The following is a 25,603-nucleotide window of genomic DNA, read 5'->3' on the forward strand; positions in this document are numbered from 1 at the left end:
CCCCACTGCACCCCCACCCTCCCTTCGTCCTCAACTCCCCACTTGCACTGTCCCCAAAACATCCACACAAACTCATTTTGAAATATTCAGAACATTAGAAAATACAACATACTATCCACCAAGGGTTAATGTGGTCCACCTTGGCTCAACAACTGTCGGACTGTCACTTAATTGTCCCTTGCACAGTGATGTGCTGAAAACGCTCCGATTACCAATCTCACATGCAACAACTACAAACCATTTCCACTTATCCAATATATTCAGCCTTTAGAAAAAATATTAATTTATACTGTGTGTCCTCTTGATAATCTGTCCGACCGTCTTTCTCTTAAATCCTCTATTTATGCATGTCTATTTATATTCTTTTATGTCCAACTCCAGGGATTTGAGTATATAAATCTAGGCTCACACTCCCAGTGCAGTACTGAGGGAGTGCTGCACTGTTGGAGGGGCAGTACTGAGGGAGTGCTGCACTGTCGGAGGGACAGTGCTGAGGGAGTGCTGCACTGTTGGAGGGGCAGTACTGAGGGAGTGCTGCACTGTCGGAGGGGCAGTACTGAGGGAGCGCTGCACTGTCAGAGGGGCAGTGTTGAGGGAGTGCTGCACTGTCAGAGGGGCAGTACTGAGGGAGCGCCGCACTGTCAGAGGGGCAGTACTGAGGGAGTGCTGCACTGTCAGAGGGGCAGTACTGAGGGAGCGCTGCACTGTCGGAGTTGCCATCTTTTGGATGAGACGTTAAACCGAGGCCCCGTCTGCCCTCTCAGGTGGATGTAAAAGATTCCATTGCTGTTTGTGGGAGCTTGCTGTGTGCAAATTGGCTACCGTGTTTCCCACATTACAACAGTGACTACACTCCAAAAGTACTTAATTGCCTGTAAAGCGCTTTGAGACGTCCGGTGGTCGTGAAAGGCGTTATATAAAAGTAAGTCTTTCTTTGTTTATTTATTTTGTCACATTTTTGTTTATCCAGTTCTTTATATAATCTAATAATTTATACGTATGGCTGTGCCTTTATGCATATTTTACTTCTGTAGATCAATACAGGTATATCTATTTATATCGACCTACCTACCTAACCACTCTGTTCCCCATTCATTTCACTTTATGCCACCACTTCATTCTGCAATTGTATAACCACAGTCCCCACAGTCCCATGTAAGCGGAGCACTCTATTCCACTCCCAGCTTTCAAGCCCCATGCAGAGTGCTGCCTCTCTCCGGAGAACTCCAGTACACTTTGCGGGGTATTTTAATTGACTGAGCCTGTGGTTGTACCCTCTATGTGATATGATTCAGGCCTGAGGAAAGGAGGGAATGAGAAAATAAGGAAGGAAGGAAGGAAAGAAATAGAGAGAACAGAAGAAAATGAATAAAGAAAGAAAGAGAAAAAAGGAAGGAGACAGGCATAGAGGGTGAAAGAATGAAGAGAGGAATGAAACAGAGATAAAGGAAGGAAATGGAATAAAGTGCAAATGGAATAAAGAGAGAAAAAAGGAGAGGAATGAAGATAGAGAGAAGGAGAAAGACAAAAAAAGAGAAATAGATGAGAAAGAGAAAAAGAGGTGGAAGAGAGGAGAGAAAGAAAGAAAAAGCACAGAAAGGAGAGAAAGGCTTGTTAATTGTAGTTGCTGCAAGTCCCAGCTATAAGGGAGACATTCCATTAGCTGATGGAGGCCTTGGACAGTTATTAAGGCTCTGCTCCATTAACAGCCCTGTTCATGTGCTGCAGAGGTCGGGATTGATTGATTATTGCATCGACCTGTGCAGTGCTGTGTGAGCAGTCCAGGCACTCCCTCCCTCTTGCTCTGAGCAGCCTCCCTCAGATACTGCAAAAACCCGTGTGAAAAGGGGCTAGGCCATCTGATAGAATTTTTAGGGCCAACGATGAAATAAAATGGAAATTAAAATTGAAAGCCTTGCATGTCTGAAGACAACCGAGACTGAAAGTAATGCAGAGCCCTCCAAAACAGACAAGAATGATTCGAACGCAGATGCAATTAAATGCATTGAGTGTGTGAGCTTGTTTTAGTTAGTGTAGACTATTGTTGATTCTCGATCAGGTCAACATCCCCAGCATCGAAGCACTGACCACACTCCACCAGCTCCGTTGGGCGGGCCACATTGTCCGCATGCCCGACACGGGACTCCCAAAGCAAGCGCTCTACTCGGAACTCCTGCACGGCAAGCGAGCCCCAGGTGGGCAGATGAAATGTTTCAAGGACATCCTCAAAGCCTCCCTGATAAAATGCAACATCCCCACTGACACCTGGGAGTCCCTGGCACAAGACCACCATAAGTGGAGGAAGAGCATCCGGGAGGGTGCTGAGCACCTCGAGTCTCACCGCCGAGAGCATGCAGAAAACAAGCGCAGGCAGCGAAAGGAGCGTGCGGCAAACCAGACTCCCCACCCACCCTTTCCTTCAACCGCTGTCTGTCCCACCTGTAATTCCCGCATTGGACTGTTCAGTCACCTGAGAACTCACTTTTAGAGTGGAAGCCAGTCTTCCTCGATTTCGAGGGACTGCCTCTGATGAGACTATTGACGTAGGTGACCAAGACAGGTTTTAAGGAGCGTCTTGAAGGATGAAAGAGCAGTAGAGAGGCGGAGAGGTTTAGGCAGGGAGTTCCAGAGCTTGGGGCCCAGGCAATAGAATGCACGGCCAGCGATGGTTGAGCGATTACAATCAGGGCAGAATTAGAGGAGTGCAGACATCTTGGGGGGGTTGTGGGGCTGGAGGAGATTACAGAGATAGGGAGGGGCGAGGCCATGGAGGAATTTGAAAATAAGGATGAGAATTTTGAAATCGAGGTGTTGCTTAACCAGTAGCCAATGTAGGCCAGCAAGCACAGGGGGTGATGGGTGAGCGGGACTTGGTGCGAGTTAGGACACAGGGCTGCCGAGTTTTGGATCACCTCTAGTTTTACGTAGGGTAGAATGTGGGAGGCCAGACAGGAGTGCATTGGAATGGTCAAATCTAGAGGTAACAAAGGCAGGTGTGACTGGTGATGTGCTGGCAGAATAGCAACTTTGATTGCAGGGCTGCATCCTCCCACTACTGCTGGGATCGTATCCACACTGCCGGTGGGATTGCATTCCACTGTTGCTGCTCACACTCCGAGAGCTTGGCAAAGTGACCACTTTGAGTGAGACCCTGGAACGTGAGCGTCAGTGGGCTATTTTATTCTGAGGGGGTGAGTGGCAGGGGGTGGGGATAGGGGGGACGCACCAACACCAACCACCTTTACCCAATCACGTTAGATTTCCGAGGATGTTACCTAGATTTACGAGGATGCGGCCTGGAAGGACAATTTTAGCCATGAGGAAAGACTGGATTAGCTGGGTTTATTTTCTTTGGAACAGAGGAGGCTGAGGGGAGACCTTATTAAAGTGTATAAAATTATGAGGGGCCTGGATAGAGTGGATAGGGTGGACCTATTTTCCCTTAGCAGAGAGGTCAATAACCAAGGGGCAGAGGTTTAAAGTAATTTGTAGAAGCTAAAGAGGGGGTTTGAGGGGATATTTCTTCACCCAGTGGCGGGGGTCTGGAACTCATGTCCTGAAACGTAGAGGCAGAAACCCTCATCGCATTTTAAAAGTACTTGGATGTGCACTTGAAGTGCCGTACCCTGCAGGGCTACGGACCAAGAGATGCAAAGTGGGATTAGGCTGGCTAGCTCTTTGTCGGCCGACGTGGACACGATGGGCCGAATGGCCTCCTTCCGTGCTGTAAATTTCTATGGTTCACTCCACTCCTGTGGTGACTGACTGGCGGCCAGAAATACTGACCCATTCTCCCCTTCTTGGAACAGGGAACTGAGTCCAAGTGCAGCCATTGGCCGCAATCCTGTGATTGCCGAATCACCAGAAGGCCATTATAGAAGCAGAAAGCACTGGTAATAGTCAACGGGTCAGGCAGCGTCTGTGGAGCTAACATTTCAGGTCAGTGACAATTCGTCACAGCTGTTATTGCGTGTGGGAGGCAAGCCAGAATTTAACACAAAGCCAGCTTAACGGTGAGCTCGTTTCATAAGAACATAAGAAATAGGAGCAGGAGTAGGCCATTCGGCCCCTCGAGCCTGCTCCGCCATTCAATAAGATCATGGCTGATCTGATCTTGGCCTCAACTCCACTTCCCCGCCCGCTCCCCATAACCCTCGACTCCCTTATCGTTTCCTTTGAAGAGAGAGTTGCCGTAGAGATGACCTATTTGGATTGTGACGGGGGCTGACAAAGGTGATCCAGGCAAACTGTTTGCTGTGTTGAAGGGCTGGAAGCAGAACTCGATCAATGAGCAAGTTGGGAGGAAGGCGGGAAGTCGGCAGAAATGTTTCACCCAAAGATTGGGGTAATAAATGGAAATGGAACGGGGTCAATTGGCTCCAAGAGACAACTAAGTAAGTGCACTTCTGAAGAGAGAAGGGACTAAGAGGTGTGGTGAGCAGCTAGCTAGTTGAAAGAGAGAAAGACTTGCATTTATGTCGTGCCTTTCATGACCCCAGGACGTCCCAAAGCACTTTACAGCCAATGAAGTACTTTTGGTGTATAGTCACTGTTGTAATGTGGGAAACGCAGCAGCCAATTTGTGCATAGCAAGCTCCTACAAACAGCAACATGATAATGACCAGATGATCTGTTTTTTTGTTATGTTGATTAAGGGCTAAACATTGGCCCCAGGACACTGGGGATAACTCCCCTGCTCTTCTTCGCATTAGTCCCATGGCATCTTTTACGTCCACCTGAGCGAGCAGACAAGGCCTCAGTTTAATTTCTCATCCGAAAGACAGCGCCTCCGACAGTGCAGCACTCCCTCAGCACTGCACTGGGAGTGTCAGCCTAGATTTACATGCTCAAGTCCCTGGAGCGGGACTTGAACCCACAACCTTCTGACTCGGAGTCGAGTGTGCTGCCCACTGAGCCACGACTGATTGATGATAACGCTGAGGCCGAATGCTTTTTCCTGTTTCCAAGAATTACTTTGTGATGGATCTCAGCTGTGTCCATGGAAAAAAAATCTCAAGATGTTTCCCCCGAATGGGAGAGGAGGGAATGCCCTCCTGGCCCATTCCTTTGGACCTTGATAGTGAGGTCCTTGGGAGAGGGTTCTTTGCCCATTGTCTCAGCTGGCAGTGATACTTGGCAATGAGGAGGTCGCAAAGAGAGAAAAGGGTGGGGAAAATAAAATTCACGGGGCTTCACCAAAGTGTAACAAGCTGTGCAGACCAGATGGTCCCAGGTTTGATCACCACTCTAAGCTGAATACTGTTGATGCATAGGCATTAGCTTCAGCACCTCTGGGCAAGGGAGGTGGACAATCGGCCAAGGTTCCCTGCCCCTGATTGTTATCAAGCTCCATTCCAGCAAAGTATGTGTACATGAAGATAAGGTGAGACCAGGATTGACCTGAGTTGTGATGCATGGACCTCCCTCTCATGGCACCAAGCTCATGGTCTACAGAGCAGTAGTGATACCCGCCCTCCTTCATGCTTCAGAGACGTGGACCATATACAGTAGATACCTCAAAGCACTGGAGAAGTACCACCAATGCTGCCTCCACAAGACCCATTGGTAGCATAGGCACACCGTCAGTGTTCTCGCTCAGGCCAACATCCCCAGCATCGAAGCACTGACCACACTCGATCAGCTCCGATGAGCGGGCCACATCGTCCATTTGCCCGACACGAGACTCCCAAAACAAACGCTCTCCTCAGAGCTCCGACACGGCAAGCGAGTCCCAGGTGGGCAGAGGAAACGCTTCAATACACCCTCAAAGTCTCCTTAATAAAGTGCAACATCCCCACCGACACCTGGGAGTCCCTGGCCCAGGACCGCCCTTAAGTGGAGGAAGAGCATTCGGGAAGATGCTGAGCACCTCGAGTCTCTTCGCCGGAAGCACGCGGAAGCCAAGTACAAACAGCGGAAGGAGCGTGCGGCAAACCACTCCCCACCCACCCGTCCCTCCAACCACCGTCTGTCCCACCTGTGACAGAGACTATAGGTCCTGCATTGGACTCATCAGTCACCTTAGAACTCATGTTAGTGTGGAAGCAAGTCATCCTCGACTCCGAGGGACTACCGATGAGAGAGGATCCCCCTCTCAGCCCATAATGACCTGACCCAGCTGAGGACTTCGAGCAAGCAAGTGGAGAGTGAGCACCATCTCTTTCTCCAGGCATGGTTAAGAGCCAGTGCGTTCAGGAGAGATTGGGAATTGGGTGGGGGGGCGAGGGATGGGGGGCGGTGGGGGGGGGTTGCGGGAGGAGAAGGGTGGGCAACATTTCACAGCTGTGGCATTTCAATGACAAACCAGAATCGGAACATGGCAGCAACTGAGAATCTCGTTGTCCAATTACAACTAAAATGCTGGTTCAAACAGCAACAACTTGTATTTATATAGCGCCTTTAACGTAGTATACATCCCAAGGCGCTTCACAGGAGCTTAATAAAACAAAATCTGGCACCGAGCCACATAAATAGAAATTATGGCAGAGAGGTAGATTTTAAGGAGTGTTTTAAAGGAGGAAAGAGAGGTAGAGAGGCGGAGAGGTTTAGGGAGGGAGTTCCAAAGCTTAAGGCCTTCACAGAGGAAACACGACCACCAATGGTGGAGCGATTAAAATCAGGAATGCTCAAGAGGCCAGAATTGGAGGAGCGCAGAGATCTCGGAGGGTTAAAATCTTAATGATCAATCTGAAAACATTCTAAGTAGAACAGCTGACAATATTATCACCAGGAACTTGGAGAGGGTGCAGAGGAGATTTACCGGAATAGTACCAGGGAATGCGCGACTTGCGTTATGTGGAGAGACTGGAGAAACTGGGGTTGTTCAAGACCATGACAGGTTTTGATAGAGTATATCGGGAGAAACTGATTCCACTGGCAGGAGTGCTGGTAACTAAAGGACATAGATTTAAGATAATTGGCAAAAGGACCAGAGTGGGGGATGAGGAGAATTTATTTTATGATCTGGAACGCATTGCCTGAAAGGGCGGTGGAAGCAAATTCAGTAGTAACGTTCGAAAGGGCATTAGATGTTCAGGCAACTCTCGATTATTCGGGTCCCTCGAGGATTGGGCTATGCCGGTTAAATGATTTCTCCGTTAGAGCGATTGACATTATAAAGTTAAAACCCGATGCCGGCCCAATGCCTTCCCCGGCCGAAATTTTAAATCCCGTTGCAATGGTTTCCCGTTGGATCCTTGTGGAGATAATCGAGAGTTGCCTGCATATACTTGAAAGTGAAAAAAATGATATGCTTAAGGGGAAAGAGCATGGGGAGTGGGACTGTTCGGATATCACTTTCAAAGAAGCCACGATGGGCCGAATGGCATCCATCTCCAGGGACTTGAGCACATAAATCTAGGCTGACTCTCCAGTGCAGTGCTGAGGGAGTGCTTTTGGATAACAGCATAAGAACATAAGAAATAGGAGCAGGAGTAGGCCATAAGGCCCCTCAAGCCTGCTCCGCCATTCAATACGATCATGGCTGATCCGATCAAGGTCTCAGCTCCACTTCCCTGCCCGCTCCCCATAACCCCTTATCCCCTTATCGGTTAAGAAACTGTCTATCTCTGTCTTAAACTTATTCAATGTCCCAACTTCCACAGCTCTCTGAGGCAGCTAATTCCACAGACTTACAATCCTCTGGGAGAAGAAATTCCTCCTCATCTCTGTTTTAAATGGACGGCCCCTTATTCTAAAATTATGCCCCCTAGTTCTAGTCTCCCCCATCAGTGGAAACATCCTCTCTGCATCCACCTTGTCAAGCCCCCTCATAATCTTATACGTTTCGATAAGATCACCTCTCATTCTTCTGAATTCCAATGAGTAGAGGCCCAACCTACTCAACCTTTCCTCATAAGTCAAACCGCTCATCTCTGGAATCAACCTAGTGAACCTTCTCGAAAGCAAGTATATCTTTTCTTAAATATGGAAACCAAAACTGTATGCAGTATTCCAGGTGTGGCCTCACCAATACCTTGTATAGCTGTAGCAAGACCTCCTTGCTTTTATACTCCATCTCCTTTGCAATAAAGGCTAAAATTCTATTGGCCTTCCTGATCACGTGCTGTACCTGCATACTATCCTTTTGTGTTTCATGCACCAGGACCCCCAGATCCCGCTGTACTGCAGCACTTTGCAATTTTTCTCCATTTAAATAATAACTTGCTCTTCGATTTTTTTTTGCCAAAGTGCATAATCTCACACTTTCCAACATTACGCTCCATCAGCCAAATTTTTGCCCACTCAATTAGACTGTCTATGTCCTTTTGCAGGTTTTTTTGTCCTCCTCACACATTGCTTTTCCTCCCATCTTTGTATCGTCAGCAAACTTTGCTACGTTACACTCAGTCCCTTCATCCAAGTCGTTAATATGGATGAGATATTAAATCGAGGTCATAGAAACATAGAAAATAAGTGCAGGAGTAGGACATTCGGCCCTTCGAGCCTGCACCACCATTCAATAAGATTAAGGCTGATCATTCTCTCAGTAACCCTTTCCCGCTTTCTCTCCATACCCCTTGATCCCTTTAGCCATAAGGGCCATATTTAACTCCTTCCTGAATATATCCAATGAACTGGCATCAACAACTCTCTGTGGCAGGGAATTCCACAGGTTAACAGCTCTCTGAGTGAAGAAATTTCTCCTCAGCTCAGTCCTAAATGGCCTACCCCTTATCCTAAGACTGTGTCACCTGGTTCTGGACTTCCCCAACATCGGGAACATTCTTCCTGCATCTAACCTGTCCACTCCCATCAGAATCTTATACGTTTCTATGAGATCCCCTCTCATCCTTCTAAACTCCAGTGCATAAAGACCCAGTTGATCCAGTCTCTCCTCATATGTCAGTCCAGCAATCCCTGGAATCAGTCTGGTGAACCTTCGCTGCACTCCTTCAAAAGCAAGAACGTTCTTCCTCAGATTAGGAGACCAGAACTGATCACAATATTCCAGGTGAGGCCTCACCAAGGCCCTGTACAAATGCAGTAAGACTTCCCTGCTCCTATACTCAAATCCCCAGCTATGAAGACCAACATACCATTTCCCTTCTTCACCACCTGCTGTACCTGCATGCCAACATTCAATGACTGATGAACCATGACACCCAGGTCTCGTTGCACCTCCCCTTTTCCTAATCTGCCACCATTCAGATAATATTCTGCCTTTGTGTTTTTGCCCCCGAAGTGGATAACCTCACATTTATCCACATTATACTGCATCTGCCATGCATTTGCCATCTCACCTAACCTGTCCAAGTCACAATGCAGCCTCTTAGCATCCTCCTCACAGCTCACACTGCCACCCAGTTTAGTGTCATCTGCAAACTTGGAGATATTACACTCAATTCCTTCATCCAAATCATTAATGTATATTGTAAAGAGCTGGGGTCCCAGCACTGAGCCCTGCGGCACCCCACTAGTCACTGCCTGCCATTCTGAAAAGGGCCCGTTTATCCCGATTCTCTGCTTCCTGTCTGCCAACCAGTTTTCTATCCACGTCATTATATTACCCCCAATACCATGTGCTTTGATTTTGCACACCAATCTCTTGTGTGGGACCTTGTCAAAAGCCTTTTGAAAGTCCAAATACACCACATCCACTGGTTCTCCCTTGTCCACTCTCCTGGTTACATCCTCAAAAAATTCCAGAAGATTCGTCAAGCATGATTTCACTTTCATAAATCCATGCTGACTTGGACCGATCCTGTCACTGCTTTCCAAATGCGCTGCTACTTCATCTTTAATAATTGATTCCAATATTTTCCCCACTACTGATGTCAGGCTAACCGGTCTACAATTAGCCGTTTTCTCTCTCCCTCCTTTTTAAAAAAATGGTGTTACATTAGCCACCCTCCAGTCCATAGGAACTAATCCAGAGTCGATAGACTGTTGGAAAATTATCACCAATGCATCCACTATTTCTCGGGCCACTTCCTTAAGTACTCTGGGATGCAGACTATCAGGCCTCGGGGATTTATCGGCCTTCAATCCCATCAATTTCCCGAACACAATTTCCCGCCTAATAAGGATATCCTTCAATTCCTCCTTCTCACTAGACCCTCGGTCCCCTAGTACATCCGGAAGGTTATTTGTGTCTTCCTTCGTGAAGACAGAACCAAACTATTTGTTCAATTGGTCTGCCATTTCTTCATTCCCCATAATAGGTTCACCTGAATCCGACTGCAAGGGACCTACGTTTGTCTTTACTAATCTTTTTCTCTTCACAAATCTATAGAAGCTTTTGCAGTCAGTTTTTATGTTCCCAGCAAGCTTCCTCTCGTACTCTATTATCCCCCTCTTAATTAAAACCTTAGTCCTCCTTTGCGGAAGTCTAAACTTCTCCCAGTCCTCAGGTTTGTTGCTTTTTCTGGCTAATTTATGTGCCTCTTCCTTGGATTTAACACTATCCTTAATTTCCCTTGTTAGCCACAGTTGAGCCTAGAGATTAGAGATAGTAAGGGGAAAAAGTCACTGGTCGGCATAGTTTATAGGCCCCCAAATAATAACTTCACGGTGGGGCGGGCAATAATCAAGGGAATAATGGAGGCATGTGAAAAAGGAACGGCAGTAGTCATGGGTGATTTTAACCTACATATCGATTGGTCAAATCAAATCGCACAGGGTAGCCTGGAGGAGGAATTCATCGAATGCATACGGGATTGTTTCTTAGAACAGTATGTAACAGAACCAACAAGGGAGCAAGCCATCTTAGATCTGGTCCTGTGTAATGAGACAGGAAAAATAAACGATCTCCTCGTAAAAGATCCTCTTGGAATGAGTGATCACAATATGGTTGAATTTGTAATACAGATTGAGGATGAGGAAGTTGTGTCAGAAACGAGTGTACTATGCTTAAACAAAGGGGACTACAGTGGGATGAGGGCAGAGTTGGCTAAAGTAGACTGGAAACAAGGACTAAACGGTGGGACAATTGAGGAACAGTGGAGGATTTTTAAGGAGCTCTTTCATAGTGCGCAACAAAAATATATTCCAGTGAAAAAGAAGGGCGGCAAGAGAAGGGATAACCAGCCGTGGATAACCAAGGAAATAAAGGAAAGTATCAAATCAAAGACCAATGCATATAAGGTGGCCAAGGTTAGTGGGAAACTAGAGGATTGGGAAAATTTTAAGCAACAGCAAAGAATGACTAAAAAAGCAATAAAGAAAGGGAAGATAGATTACGAAGGTAAACTTGCGCAAAACATAAAAACAGATAGTAAAAGCTTTTACAGATATATAAAACGGAAAAGAGTGACTAAAGTAAATGTTGGTTCCTTAGAAGATGAAAAGGGGGATTTAATAATGGGAAATGTGGAAATGGCTGAGACCTTAAACAATTATTTTGCTTCGGTCTTCACAGTGGAAGACACAAAAACAATGCCAAAATTTGCAGGCCACAGGAATGTGGGAAGGGAGGACCTTGAGACAATCACTATCACTATGGGGGCAGTGCTGGACAGGCTAATGGGACTGAAGGTAGACAAATCCCCTGGTCCTGATGAAATGCATCCCAGGGTATTAAAAGAGATGGCGGAAGTTATAGCAGATGCATGCGTTATAATCTACCAAAATTCTCTGAACTCTGGGGAGGTACCAGCGGATTGGAAAGCAGCTAATGTAATGCCGCTGTTTAAAAAAGGGGGCAGGCAAAAGGCAGGTAACTATAGGCCGATTAGTTTAACATCTGTAGTGGGGAAAATGCTTGAAACTATCATTAAGGAAGAAATAACGGGACATCTAGATAGGAATAGTGCAATCAAGCAGACGCAGCATGGATTCATGAAAGGGAAATCATGTTTAACTAACTTACTGGAATTCTTTGAGGATATAACGAGCATGGTGGATAGAGGTGTACCGATGGATGTGGTGTATTTAGATTTCCAAAAGGCATTCGATAAGGTGCCACACAAAAGGTTACTGCAGAAGATAAAGGTACGCGGAGTCAGTGGAAATGTATTAGCATGGATAGAGAATTGGCTGGCGAACAGAAAGCAGAGAGTCGGGATAAATGGGTCCTTTTCCAGTTGGAAATCAGTGGTTAGTGGTGTGCCACAGTGATCAGTGCTGGGACCACAACTGTTTACAATATACATAGATGACCTAGAAGAGGGGACAGAGTGTAATACAACAAATTTTGCAGATGACACTAAGATTAGTGGGAAAGCGGGTTGTGTAGAGGACTCAGAGAGGCTGCAAGGAGATTTGGATAGGTTAAGCGAATGGGCTAAGGTTTGGCAGATGGAATACAATGTCGGAAAGTGTGAGGTCATCCACCTTGGGAAAAAAAACAGTAAAAGGGAATATTATTTGAATGGGGAGAAATTACAACATGCTGCAGTGCAGAGGGACCTGGGGGTCCTTGTGCATGAATCCCAAAAGGTTAGTTTGCAGGTGCAGCAGGTAATCAGGAAGGCGAATGGAATGTTGGCCTTCATTGTGAGAGGGATGGAGTACAAAAGCAGGGAGGTCCTGCTGCAACTGTATAAGGTATTGGTAAGGCCGCATCTGGAATACTGCATGCAGTTTTGGTCACCTTACTTAAGGAAGGATATACTAGCTTTGGAGGGGTTACAGAGACGATTCACTTGGCTGATTCCGGAGATGAGGGGGTTGCCTTATGATGATAGATTGAGTAGACTGGGTCTTTACTCATTGGAGTTCAGAAGGATGAGGGGTGATCTTATAGAAACATTTAAAATCATGAAAGGGATAGACAAGATAGAGGCAGAGAGGTTGTTTCCACTGGTCGGGGAGACTAGAACTAGGGGGCACAGCCTCAAAATATGGGGGAGCCAATTTAAAACCTAGTTGAGAAAGAATTTCTTCTCCCAGAGGGTTGTGAATCTGTGGAATTCTCTGCCCAAGGAAGCAGTTGAGGCTGGCTCATTGAATGTATTCAAGTCACAGATAGATAGATTTTTAACCAATAAGGGAAGTAAGGGTTACAGGGAGAGGGCGGGTAAGTGGAGCTGAGTCCACGGCCAGATCAGCCATAATCTTATTGAATGGCGGAGTAGGCCCGAGGGGCTAGATGGCCTACTCCTGTTCCTAATTCTTATGTTCTTATGTTCTTATGAGCCACCTTCCCCGTTTTATTTTTACTCCAGTCAGGGATGTACAATTGTTGAAGTTCATCCATGTGATCTTTAAATGTTTGCCATTGCCTATCCACCGTCAACCCTTTAAGTATCATTTGCCAGTCTATTCTAGCCAATTGACGCTTCATACTGTCGAAGTTACCTTTCCTTAAGTTCAGGACTCTAGTTGCTGAATTAACTGTGTCACTCTCCATCTTAATAAAGAATTCCATCATATTATGGTCACTCTTCCCCAAGGGACCTCGCACAACAAGGTTGCTAATTAGTCCCTTCTCATTACACATCACCCAGTCTAAGATGGCCAGCTCTCTAGTTGGTTCCTCGAGAAAACCATCCCTAATACACTCCAGGAAATCCTCCTCCACCGCATTGCTACCAGTTTGGTTAGCCCAATCAATATCTGGATTGAAGTCGCCCATGATAGCTGCTGTACCTTTATTGCACATGTCATGTATTCAACCAGCATTGTAACCCATGTATAAACTGACCTAAGTTGTACACCGTGAGAACATTGACCACTAGGTGGTGAACTTGTGGGAGACACTCCTAATCTGGACCTTCAGATATAAAAGGGGAAGCTCCACCCACTTCCTGCACTTGAGTGCTATGGAATAAAGAACAGGTCACAGACTGACCTTCTCTCAAGCATGGGCCTCGTGTGCATTTATACTGTATAGTCAGGATGTATTAGCACACATCCCTTATTTCTTGTTTGATGCTGTCCCCAATCTCACTACTACTGTTTGGTGGCCTGTACACAACTCCCACTAGCGTTTTCTGCCCTTTGGTATTCCGTAGCTCCACCCATACTGATTCCACATCATCCAAGCTAATGTCCCTCCTTACTATTGCATTAATTTCCTCTTTAACCAGCAACGCAACCCTGCCTCCTTTTCCTTACTGTCTATCCTTCCTAAATGTTGAATACACCTGGATATTGAGTTCTCAGCCTTGGTCACCCTGGAGCCATGTCTCCATCATGCCAATTACATCATATCTGTTAACTGCTATCTGCGCAGTTAATTCATCCACCTTATTCTGAATACTCCTCGCATTGAGGCACATAGCCTTCAGGCTTGTCTTTTTAACACACTTTGCCCCTTTAGAATTTTTCTGTAATGTGGCCCTTTTTGTTTTTTGCCTTCGGTTTCTCTGCCCTCCATTTTAACTATTCTCCTTTCTATCTTTTGCTTCTGCCCAATTTTATTTCCCTCTGTCTCCCTGCATAGGTTCCCATCCCCCTGCCATATTAGTTTAACTCCTCCCCAACAGCACTAGCAAACACTCCTCCAAGAACATTGGTTCTGGTCCTGCCCAGGTGCAGACCGTCCGGTTTGTACTGGTCCCACCTCCTCCAGAACTGGTCCCAATGTCCCAAGAATTTGAATCCCTCCCTTCTGCATCACTCCTTAAGCCACGTATTCATCTGAGCTATCCTGCAATTCCTACTCTGACTAGCACGTGGCACTGGTAGCAATCCTGAGATTACTACTTTTGAGGTCCTACTTTTTAATTTATCTCCTAGCTTCCTAAATTCGTCTTGTAGGACCACATCCCGTTTTTTACCTATATCGTTGGTACCAACGTGCACCACAACAACTGGCTGTTCACCCTCCCTTTTCAGAATATCCTGCACCCGCTCCGAGACATCCTTGACCCTTGCACCAGGGAGGCAACATACCATCCTGGAGTCTCGGCCACAGAAATGCCTATCTATTCCCCTTACAATCGAGTCCCCTATCACTATAGCTCTCCCACTCTTTTTCCTGGCCTCCTGTGCAGCAGAGCCAGCCACGGTGCCATGAACTTGGCTGCTGCTGCTCTCCCCTGATGAGTCATCCCCCTCAACAGTACCCAAAGCGGTGTATCTGTTTTGCAGGGGGATGACCGCAGGGGACCCATGCACTACCTTCCTTGCACTGCTCTTCCTGTTGGTCACCCATTCCCTATCTGGCTGTGTACCCTTTACCTGCGGTAAGACCAACTCGCTAAACGTGCTATTGATGTCATCCTCAGCATCGTGGATGCTCCAGAATAAATCCACCCGCAGCTCCAGTGCCACAATGCGGTCTATCAGGTGCTGCAGGCGGATGCACTTCCAGCACATGTAGTCATCAGGGACATTGGAAGCGTCCCTGACTTCCCACATATTACAGGAGGAGCATAACACGTGTCCGAGCTCTCCTGCCATGACTTAACCCTTAGATTAACTTAATTTGGCAACAACAATGCTAAAGGTTACTTACTGATAAAGCCCTCACAAGGTGACATAAAAGATCCCATGACACTATTTCGAAGAAGAGCAGGGGAGCTATCCCTGGTGTCCTGGCCAATATTTATCCCTCAACCAACATAACCAAAAACAGATTATCTAGTCATTATCACATTGCTGTTTGTGGGATCTGGCTATGCGCAAAATGACTGTAGCATTTCCTACATTGCAACAGTGACTACACTCCAAAAGTTCTTCATTGGTTGTAAAGTGCATTGAGATGTCCGGTGGTCATGAAAGGCACTATATAAATCCAAATCTTTCTTCTCTTTTAACTGTGCTGTATGATTCTATAATCCCTGTCGAGTGTAATATTGGGCACGTCAAGTTCTCACACCGAATATTGAGAAGCAAACACTGGTATATTCATAGATCTTGTCACGGGATGCAGTTGGAGCAGCACAGACTATGATGAAGCATCAACACAGGCAGAGGGATGAATGGCCTCATTCTGTGCTGTATCATTCTATGACACTGGTGGGTACAGGACTGTCACTGATAACAGAGTTAAAAGGCAGTTGGCACACCATTGCATAGCAGTGCGATTCATCTTATAGCTTGTTGGTACCAACAAGACCAGTGAGAGTCAGTCTGATGTGATACTATCTGTAAGCTTGTGAGGCTAATCGTGATCTACTTTGTGACTCTCTCCACCCCACTGGTTCCGACAGTTAGGTGTCAGCTGTGGCTCAGTGAGCAGCACTCCTGACCTGTGAGTCAGAAGGTTGTGGGTTCCAGAGCTGACACTGTACTGTTAGAGGTGCTGTCCCACAGATCAGATCTTCAACCAAAGTCCTGCCTTCCCTCACAGGTGGATGTGAGAGATTCTAAGTCACTATTTCAAAGAAGATTAGGGGGAATGTCTTCTGGAGGGAATTCCAGAGCTTACAGCCTCAGCAGCTGAAGGCATTCCGATTCAACAGGCGGTAAAGAAGGCAAATGGCATTTTGGCCTTCATAGCGAGAGGATTTGAGTATAGGAGCAGGGAGGTCTTACTACTGTTGTACACGGCCTTGGTGAGGCCACACCTTGAATATTGTGTACAATTTTGGTCTCCTAATCTGAGGAAGGACGTTCTTGCTACTGAGTGAGTGCAGCGAAGGTTCACCAGACTGATTCCTGGGATGATAGGACTGACATATGAAGAAAGACTGGATCGACTAGGCTTATATTCACTGGAATTAGAAGAATGAGAGGGGATCTCACAGAAACATATAAAATTCTGACAGGATTGGACAGGTTAGATGCAGGAAGAATGTTCCCAATATTAGGGAAGTCCAGAACAAGGGGTCACAGTCTAAGGATAAGGGGTAAGCCATTTAGGACCGAGATGAGGAGAAACTTCTTCACTCAGAGAATTGTGAACCTGTGGATTTCTCTACCAGAGAAAGTTGTTGAGGCCAATTCGTTGGATATATTCAAAAAGGAGTTAGATGTGGCCCTTATGGCTAAAGGGATCAAGAGGTATGGAGAGAAAGCAGGAATGGGGTACTGAAGTTGCATGATCAGCCATGATCATATTGAATGGTGGTGCAGGCTCAGAGAGCCGAATGGCCTACTCCTGCAGCTATTTTCTATGTTTCTATGTTTCTATGGTTCTGGCCTCTTGCCCATCCCTGATTTTCATCGCTCCAACATTGGCGACCATTCCTTCAACACTCTCGACTCTAAGCTCTGGAATTCCTGCTCTACCTCTCACTCCTTCTTTAAAACTCTCCTTAGTGTTAGCCGTGGGTCAGTAGGTAGTACTCTCGTCTCTGAGTCAGGGTTCAAGTCCAACTCCAGGAACTTGAGCACATAAACCTAGGCTGACACTCCCAGTGCAGTGCTGGGGGAGTGCTGCATTGTCAGAGGTGCCGTCTGTTCGATAAGATATAAAAGGTGAACGTAAAAGATCCCATTTCGAAGAAGAGCAGGGGAGTTCTCCCCGGTGCCCTGGCCAATATTTATCCCTCAACCAACATAACAAAAACAGATTATCTGGGTCATTATTGCATTGCTGTTTGTGGGAGTTTGCTGTTTGCAAATTGGCTGCCCCGTTTCTCACATTACAACAGAGACTACACTCCAAAAGTACTTAATTGGCTGTAAAGCGCTTTTAGACATCGGGTGGTCGTGAACGGCATGAAATGCAAGTGTGTTTTTCTTTAAAACGTACCTCTTTGGGCAAGCATTTGGTCACCTGTCCTAATATCTCCTTATGTGGCGGGGGCGGGTGACGGGGGAGGGCGGGGGGGGGGGTGTCAATCATTGTGTTATAATGCTCCTGTGAAGCGTATGGTATGTTTTACTAGATTAAAGGGGCTATATAAATCTAGGTTGTTGTTGCCTTGCTCTCGTTTTCCAATAACCTCCTCCAAACCTATTTCTTCTATCTCACTTTCAGTATCCACCCTCAGATCTTTCTCAAGAATCTGTACCACTCTCTGTTGAATTTGCTAAAACTGTCGGACTCCGCTATTTCCCTGAGCAGCCTGTCCCACTTACCTCCCAACCCCAATAGCCTTCTCTTATCAAAGGTTTTTAATTTATTCACAGGATGTGGGTGTCGTTGGCAAGTCCGGCATTTATTGCCCATCCCTAATTGCCCCTTGAGAAGGTGGTGGTGAGCCGCCTTCTTGAACCGCTGCAGTCCGTGTGGTGAAGGTGCTCCCACAGTGCTGTTAGGGAGGGAGTTGCAGGGTTTTGACCCAGTGACGATGAAGGAACGGCCGATATATTTCCAAGTCAGGTTGGTGTGTGACTGGGAGGGGAACGTGGAGGTGGTGGTGTTCCCATGCGCCTGCTGCCCTTGTCCTTCTAGGCGGTAGAGGTCGCGGGTTTGGGGAAGTGCTGCCGAAGAAGCCTTGGCAAGTTGCTGCAGTGCGTCTTGTAGATGGTGCACACTGCAGCCAGGGGGCGCCGGTGGTGGAGGGAGTGAGTGTTGAAGGTGGTGGATGGGGTGTCAATCAAGCGGGCTGCTTTGTCCTGGATGGTGTCGAGTTTCTTGAGTGTTGTTGGGGCTGCACTCATCCAAACAAATGGAAAGTATTCCACTTATAAGAAGGATGGTGATAGTTAACGACTAACGCGCAATACGTTTCTCACAGCTGCTGGAGAGGACTTGTTCCGGTAAATGCTCCTGAAGAATTGGTCTTCGTTGACACCAAGCAAAGGAGCTTCCTGATCTGATGAAGGGTCATCGACCTGAGACACTAACTCCGTCTCTCTCTCCCCACAGATGCTGTCTGCCCTTCTCAGTATTTCCAGCATTTTCTGTTTTTACCTTATATATAAAGACAGGCTGTGGTTTCTGTAAAATGAATAATTTACTTCTATCTAAGATGAAAACTAGCTACCAGTAAACTCCGGCATTGTTTAATAGCTGGAAGAAATCAGTCGTGTCTGTGGAGTGTGTCCACCGGGTACGCTCGCGGCCTTCCGCGAGAGGTGGGCGCCGGAGGGACTGGAGTACATCATCACCCCCGGCAACCAAATTTTAAGTTGATCTGTTGAATGTCTAAAGTTTCATTTGTTCATTTGTTGATCTTGGTGCCCCTTTAATAAGGGGGCATTTGATTTACAGGTGTAACTAATATAGTTGTGGAATGTGACGGGAGCCTTGGATTCCCCTTCTCTCTCCAGCTATGCATCTGGTTGTTATATTTGACCCTGAACTGAGCTTTCGACCACGTATCCGCGACATAACCAGTGCCGCCTATTTCCGCCTCTGTACCATCGCCTGTCTCTGCCCTTGCCTCAGCTCATCCGCTGCTGAAGCCCTCATCCAAGCATTTGTTACCTGTACACTTGACTATTCCAACGCACTCCTGGCTGGCCTCCCACGTTCTACCCTACGTAAACCAGAGGTGATCCAAAACTCGGTGTCCTAACTCGCACCAAGTCCCACCCATCCATCACCCCTGTGTGCTCGCTGACCTACACTGGCTTCCAGTGAAGCAACGCCTCAATTTCAAAATTCTCACCCTTATTTTCAAATCCCTCCATGTACTCGCCCCCTCCCTATCTCTGTAATCTCCTCCAGCCCCACAACACCCGCACCCCCACCACCCCCCCCCCACCACACCCTGTTCTCCTCACGCCGAGATGCCTGCGCTCCTCTAATTCTGTTATCCTGAGCATCCTTGATTATAATCGCTCAACCACTGGGCCCCAAACTCTGGAACTCCCTGCCTAAACCTCTCCGCCTCTCTTTCCTCCTTCAAGCTGCTCCTTAAAATCTACCTCTTTGACCAAGCTTTTGGTCGCCTGCGCTAATTTCTCCTTATGTGGCTCGGTGTCAAATTTTTTGTCTCATAACACTCCTGTGAACGCCTTGGGACGTTTCACTACGTTAAAGGTGCTATATAAATTCAAGTTGTTGTTGTTGTCACTTGAATGCACTTCAGTCAGGCCTGTGAGCTAATTATGACAAGACTTAGAGTACTGCGTTCAGTTCTGGTTTCCATATTATGTAGAGGCACTGGAGAGGGGGCAGAAAAGATTTACAAGGATGATACCAGAAATGCGAGGGTATACATATCAGGAAAGGATGAACAGGCTGGGTCTCTTTTCTCTTTAAAATTTTGAAAGGTTTTGATAGAGTGGATACAGAGAGAATGTTTCCACTTGTGGGGAAGAGCATAACTAGAGGCCATCAATATAAGATAGTCACCAAGAAATCCAATGGGGAATTCAGAAGAAACATCTTTACCCAGAGAGAGGTGAAAATGTGGAACTCGCTGCCACAGGGAGTGGTTGAGGCGAATAGTATCGATGCATTTAAGGGGAGGCTGGACAAGTATATGAGGGGGTAGGGAATAGAGGGTTATGCTGATAGATTTAGATGAGGAAAGACGGGAGGAGGTTCGAGTGGCATGGACTGGTTGGGCCAAATGGCCTGTTTCTGGGCCATATACCTTATGTAATCCTATGTAAAAGACATAACCCTGCATCCACTCAGCCCCCTCCTAGCCCAGCAAAACCTGGTGTCTGTGATCAGAGATGCTCTTGAATCGAGACCTACGACTAGTCATTAACTCTTTAAGGTATCAGCTGTGGCTGAGTGGGTAGCACCCTCGCCTCTGACTCAGAAGATTGTGGGTTTAAGTCCCACTCCAGAGACTTGAGCACAAAAATTTAGCCTGACACTCCAGTGCAGTGCTGAGGGAGTGCTGCACTGTCGGAGGTGCCAGCTTTCAGAAGAGACCTTAAACCGAGGCCCCGTCTGCCCTCTCAGGTGGAAGTAAAAGATCCCACTGCACAGTTTCAAATAATAGAAGGGGAGTTATCCCCATTTATTCCTCAAACAACATCACAAAAATATATCATTTGGTCACTATCACATTGCTGTTCGTGGGAGCTTGCTGCGTTCAAAATTGGCTGCTGCGTTTCTTACATTACAACTGTGACTACGTTTCAAAAAGTGCTTCATTGGCTGTAAAGCTCTTTGGGACATCCTGAGGTCATGAAAGGCACTATATAAATGCAAGTCTTTCTTTAAACACGACCTCCAAACGTCAACAAGTGCCATTAATAGGTTAATATGTTGGGCTAACGTGATTCAACAACTTGCATTTATATAGCACCTGTAACATCATAGAACATCCCAAGGCACTGCACAGGTGTGTAATCAGACAAAATAAATTGACTCGGTGCCAAAGAAGGAGGCATTCAGCCAGGTGACCAAAAGCTTGGTTAAAGAGATAGGTTTTAAGAAGCATCTTAAAGGAGTTAGTTAGGCGGAGGGGTTTAGGAAGGGAATTCCAGAGCTTGTGGCCCAGGCAGCTGAAGGCACGGCCACCAACTGCCGGAGCGATTAAAATCAGGGATGCCCAAGAGGGCAGAATTGGAGGAGCGCAGAGATCTCGGAGGGATCTGTGGTGCTGGAGGAGATTAGGGAGGGGAGAGGCCATGGAGCGATTTGAACACGAGGATGAGAATTTTTAAATGGAGGCGTTGCCGGACCGCAAGCCAATGTAGGTCAGCGAGCACAGGGGTGATGGGCGGGACTCGGTACGAGTTAGGACACGGGGCAGCAAGCAGAATTTTGTATGAGCTCATGTTTAGGGCAAGGTGGGAGATGGGAGGCTGGGCATTGGAATGGTCAGTTCTGGAGGTTAACCAAAGCGTGCATGAGGTTCTGATTCAGTCATCAGGTTAATTACACAGTGGCTATAAGGGGAAAGAATTCTTACTAATAATCTAATTATTGTGGTTCTGTGAGACACCGATTGACAGGTGACAGACACGAGACGCCATAGGCTCACTCCAAAGGGAGTCAAACATTCTCGATTAGCAGACAGCACCGGGAGCAACTATGACCGGGAAAAGCGACACTCACACAGATAACAACCCATGAACAAAGGGTTCGCCTCCAGTTACCTTTTTGATCGTGTGTGGTTTTTTAAAAATATATAAATTATATAACATTTTCTTATTAACTTTTTTTGTTTGCTAATTAATGACGTTTGTGGGATCTCTGCTATAAAGGTTCCAGCATTCATTTCTTTCCTTAATCTCCTGTCTGGAGTAATGTCTTCATTTAAACTTCGAAACAGACGTTAATTTCATCTTTCTTACATTCTGAAATGTGACCAAAATAAAATTTGTGCTGAATTTGAAAGAATCACTTGGCTAGAAATTGCATCTCACCCAAATGCTGTCTCGTCCCATAAATCCACCCCATAATATTCATCATCATAGGCAGTCCCTCGGAGTCGAGGATGACTTGCTTCCACACTAACATGAGTTCTCAGGTGGCTGAAGAGTCCGATGCGGGACCCGCAGTCTCTGTCACAGGTGGGGCAGACTGTGGTTGGAGGGACGGGTGGGTGGGGGGGCCTGGTTTGCCGCACATTCCTTCCGCTGTCGGCACTTGGCTTCCGTGTGCTCTCGGTGAAGAGACTCGAGTTGCCACATAAAAGGTTACTGCACAAGATAAAAGTTAACGGGGTTGGGGGTAATATATTAGCATGGATAGAGGATTGGCTAACTAACAGAAAACAAAGAGTCAGGATAAATGGTTCATTCTCGGGTTGGCAATCAGTATCTAGTGGGGTGCCGCAGGGATCAGTGTTGGGACCCCAACTATTTACAATCTATATTAACGACTTGGAAGAAGGGACTGAGTGTAACGTAGCCAATTTTGCTAGAAATGCAAAGATGGGAGGAAAAGCAATGTGTGAGGAGGACACAAACACTCTGCAAAAGGACATAGACAGGCTAAGTGAGTGGGCAAAAATTTGGCAGATGTGGCCAAGTGTGAGGTCATGCACTTTGCCAGAAAAAAAATCAAAGAGCAAGTTATTATTTAAATGGAGAAAGATTGCAAAGTGCTGCAGTACAGCGGGACCTGGGAGTACTTGTGCATGAAACACAAAATGATAGTATGCAGGTACAGCAAGTGATCAGGAAGGCCAATGGAACCTTGGCCTTTATTGCAAAGGGGATGGAGTATAAAAGCAAGGAAGTCTTGCTACAGCTATACAGGGTATTGGTGAGGCCACACCTGGAATATTGCATACAGTTTTGGTTTCCATATTTATGAAAGGATAGTCTTGCTTTGGAGGCAGTTCAGAGAAGGTTCATTAGGTTGATTCCGGGGATGAGGGGGTTGATTTATGAGGAAAGGTTGAGTAGGTTGCGCCTCTACTCGTTGGAATTCAGAAGAATGAGAGGTGATCTTATCGAAATGTATAAGATTATGAGGGGGCTTGACAAGGTGGATGCAGAGAAGATGTTTCCACTGAAGGGGGAGACTAGAACTAGAGGACATGATCTTAGAATAAGGGGCCGCCCATTTAAAACTGAGATGAGGAGAAATTTCTTCTCAGAGCGTTATAAATCTGTGGAATTGCCTCAGAGAGCTGGGACATTGAATAAATTTAAGACAGAAATAGACAGTTTCTTAAACGATAAGGGGATAAGGGGTAATGGGGAGCGGGCGGGGAAGTGGAGCTGAGTCCATGATCGGATCAGCCATGATCTGATTGAATGGCGGAGCGGGCTCGAGGGGCCGTATGGCCTACTCCTGTTCCTATTTCTTATGTTCTTATGTTCAGTGTCTTCCCGGATGCTTTTCGACCACTTTGGGCGGTCTTGGACCAGGGATTCCCAGGTGTCGGTGGGATGTTGCACTTTATCAAGGAGGCTTTGAGGACGTCTTTGAAGCGTTTCCTCTGCCCACCTGGGGCTCACTTGCCATGTCGGAGCTCCGAGTAGAGCGCTTACTTTGGGAGTCTCGTGTCGGGCATGCAGACGATGTGACCCGTCCAGTGGAGCTGATCGAGCGGTGTCCATGCTTCGATGCTGGGGATGTTGGCCTGAGCGAGGACACTGACGTTGGTGCATCTGTCCTCCCAGTGGATTTGCGCTGGTGGTAATTCCCCAGTGTTTTTTAAGGTGCCTGCTGTACATAGTCCATGTCTCTGAACCATATAGGAAGGCAGGTATCACTACTGCCCTGCAGACCATGAGCTTGTTGCCAGATTTGAGGTCCTGGTCTTCAAACACTCTCTTCCTCAGGTGACCGAAGGCTGCGCTGGCGCACTGGAGGCGGTGTTGGACCTCGTCGTTGATGTTTGCCCTTGCTGATAGTAGGCGCCCGAGGTATGGAAAATGGTCCACGTTGTCCAAGGCCGCGCTGTGGATTTTGATAACCGAGGAGGCAGTGCTGTGTGGCGGGGGCAGGTTGGTGGAGGACCTTTGTCTTTTGGATGTTTAGTGTAAGGCCCATGCTCACGTACTCCTCAGTGACGGTGCTGACGATGGCTTGGAGTTCGGCCTCCCGAGTGCGCGCAGACACAGGCACCGTCTGCCTACTGTAGTTCGATGACGAAGGATGGGACGATCTTGGATCTGGCCTGGAGGCAACGGAGATTAAACAGATTCCCGCTTGTCCTGTAATTTAGCTCCACTCCAGCAGGGAACCTGCCGAGGGTGAGATGGAACATTGCAGCAAGGAAGATCGAGAAGAGGGTTGGTGCGATGACACAGGCTTGCCTGACCCCAGTCTGGACGTGGATTGGGTCTGTAGTGGATCCCGCAGTTGGTCAGGATGGCTTGCATGTCATCGTGGAGCAGGCAGAAACTGATGACAATCTTTTGAGGGCAGCCCAATCTGATGCACAGATGCACTGGGTCCTGGGGCTCTCTGTTAACCGAGCTGGGATTTTATGCACCAGACTGCAACATTTTAGATTCCTGGTTTGTCACAAACTGGTGCATTTTCTTTTGCAATTTACAATGAAATAGTAAGTTTGTCTCCTCCAATGCCCCTGAAAAATTGCTATTATATACTAATAAAACTATTCACAGTTGGTAAGAGAGGGCAGAATCTCCTATTTTTCTGTTGTTGTTGCTGTCTCTTCGTGTGAACACACATTTTAGCTCTCCCTCACTGTTAATATCCACAAGCTTGACTCTTGATTCCTATTAGCTCGAAGCCCATGTTGTCCAAGTGTTCCGAGGGGCCGGGGATCCAAGTGTCGGTGCTGCCACCTCGTGGAACACCGGCACAACATCCAAAAATATGTGACGAGTGCATTTGTCACATTCAGATACGACAAAAACTATTTGTGTGTGTGTGTGTGTATTAATTGTTAAATACTGGAAAGCCTTTTAATTATACAATGAGCTTTGTTCTCGTCTCTCTATCTTGCGTTTTACATACTTGTTCTATTTTCTATTTTACTTTGGTAAATTGCAAGTATTTAAATTATAAATACTCACAAATCAGTTAATAAAGACAGTGGAATATATATATATATATTTATGTTTAATCATTGAGATCCCGTCAGCAAAGGTTGCATATTTCATCTGCTGAATTATGGTATTAACTAATATTGCTTGCAGAATATCTGCTAAAAAGCTCAGAATTGCATTCAGTTAGACTTCCCCTGCAGTCTGGTTAAGTCTGAAACCGAGAACCGTACTGCGCTGGGTTTGCTCGAAGATTCACTCTCCGTCCAAGGAATGAGTTCATGCATTCTGGCCGAATGTGATCCAGCTCTGGCTGTTTATCCATTTTGCCCCCTGTTAGACGGCCCATTTATGAGGGCGATGTTTTCAAATTAGAATCCAGGTATTGCAGGATTCCATCCCCACTCCAGCACAGAACCGTCAGCGAGTTTATTTATTTTAATTTGTGTAGCATTTATCAGTGCAGTACTTTGATCTGCACAAACCACCCTGTGAAGTTTGCACAATCCATCCCCAAGGACCAGCCAAAAGTATCATTTAAAAAAAACATTTA

This window comes from Pristiophorus japonicus, chromosome 10 (assembly GCF_044704955.1).
Source record: "Pristiophorus japonicus isolate sPriJap1 chromosome 10, sPriJap1.hap1, whole genome shotgun sequence".
Taxonomy (NCBI): Eukaryota; Metazoa; Chordata; class Chondrichthyes; family Pristiophoridae; genus Pristiophorus; species Pristiophorus japonicus.